The sequence below is a fragment of the Sphaeroforma arctica genome (genome assembly GCF_001186125.1).
Source record: "Sphaeroforma arctica JP610 unplaced genomic scaffold supercont1.527, whole genome shotgun sequence".
Lineage (NCBI taxonomy): Eukaryota > Ichthyosporea > Ichthyophonida > Sphaeroforma > Sphaeroforma arctica.
Window position 1 is genome coordinate 49,431 of NW_014040031.1, and position 2,170 is coordinate 51,600.

Genomic DNA, 2,170 nt, shown 5'->3' on the forward strand with positions numbered 1-2,170 from the left:
CTGTATATATCTGTATATATCTGTATATATATATATATGTGTGTGTGTGTGTGTATGTGTGTGTGTGTGTGTGTGTGTGTTTTGTACACGTTTGTAATATTTTTATCTATATCTATATTTATACTTACACTTATATTGATATTGATATTTATATTTATATGTAAATATACGTTTGTATATACATTGACTATAACTTAGTTGAAGTCCCGTCATAAAAAATAGGGGGTTTACGAAGCGCAAGAAATCCAAATAGTCCAGTGGCGCTGCGTCCGACGCAATCTCGGGACTGAATTTTAGCAGAAGGAATTTGATAGAAACATCACTTTTAAAAGAATGGTCATCATCCTCAAGTCCTATTAAAGCTCGAGAATTACGAATACCCTGCTCAATTTCTTTTCGCGCCGCTACCTTTTCAGAGGCGGGGACCACTTTGGTCTTATTCTGCAGTGGTTTCCACTTCAATCGACTGGCAACGACGAGGTCATAGTCCTCGCCGTCAGAGTCTGATAGTCTGTGCTGGATCGCATCAATCACTGCAGGATAATGAAGTGAGTGCGGACTGCATGCTGTCGATTGGCAGCTGTACCATTAATATGTCGTTTGAGCCTCGCAACGTGCATCTTGCAAGGCCATGGAATGGCGCGTAGTAGCATATATCCTAACAATAAATTACGTGTGCAAAAAAAAAGGTTACTGAAATCCGGTTTTTGATTGTATCAAGATTTGGGTTGCCCGCCAAAAACGTGAACTGATGAGTCACTGATTTATTTATTTATTTGATAGATGTTTTTTTTCGGTAGAAAAGTAAAAAGTGTTTTTTAGAAATGATAATTTATATCTTCCCAACAAAACTACCATAACAAAAGAAAACCCCCTTAGACTATTATAAGTATTTATACCATAATCTTCAATGAAAGTTAATTGCTTATCAATTCATTAATATATTTCTATATAGTTGTATCTTATGATACTATAATAATAATGAGCTAATGTTATATTCTCTGAATTACATCTGTTATGAATAATATAAGAGATGCAATTAAGATGTCATTAAGATAGATGAAGATGTAGTATATATCTATTCATTAAGATTTAGATAGAAGGACCATTCAGTTATATAGTCTAATCTGATCTTATTATAGTGTTATAGTTATTAAAGTCTTTACCTTTGTTTAGTATTTTAAAAGACCTAACAGTAAGGCCCAACAGCCCATTAACGGGGATTTACGGGGGGGTCATCAATTGATGACCCTTATAAATATCTAAGTCCAATCATTCTAAACCCCCTCTAAATGAATATCGTTGAAATGTTGGGATGATTATTTCTTTAAATAAGAATAAACTATCGACACACTCTGAATAAGTGGATTATGAGACATAATGAGATTATGAGATATTTGGTTAGAATATCGACACACTATTCGGAAGCAAAATCATTGATGATTTGCATATAGATATAAAACAATGTTTTGACGGACGACTGGGGGATACTATCCCCGACAAACAAAATAAATGTTTTATTTTCTAATAACGTCAATCTGTAACAGAATAAATTAGATTAATATGGGATATTTATAATGAAATTATTGTTAGAATAGGATTATTATTTAAGATTAGATTAATATGGTTAGAATATCGACACTTGGAAATATTGTATTAATTGCTACGTGCGTGTCAACTTTTTATTTATTTTTGAACTGCTGTCAACTCAAACTGCCAACTCCAACTCCAATTAGATAGGCCTGACTCAAGGTCATTAGGAGGACATGACCCTTGGTTAGGGTTCAAGGTAGCAGACATCTGCCTTGTAGCATTAGAGTTGTAGTTCAGGGCTGAGGGATGACAGACATCTCTACAGTATATCATCTTTACAATCCTCGTTCAGTTATTTTTTAGAGGAAAATAATGATCTGTAGATCAGGGCGAACGGATAACATCTCTACAGGATGTCATCTTTACAATCTCCGTTCGGTTGTATTTAAAAAAAGGTTTTTGAAGTTGTAGTTCAGTTCTAAAGAATGACTCCTCTACAGGATCATCTTTATGATCTTCTTTCAGTTGTATTCTTAAAGGAATATATCTATGTATATTGTTTGTAGTTTAGGGCTAAAGGATGACATTTCTACAGGATGTCATCTTTACAATCTTCGTTCAGATATATTTTAGATGA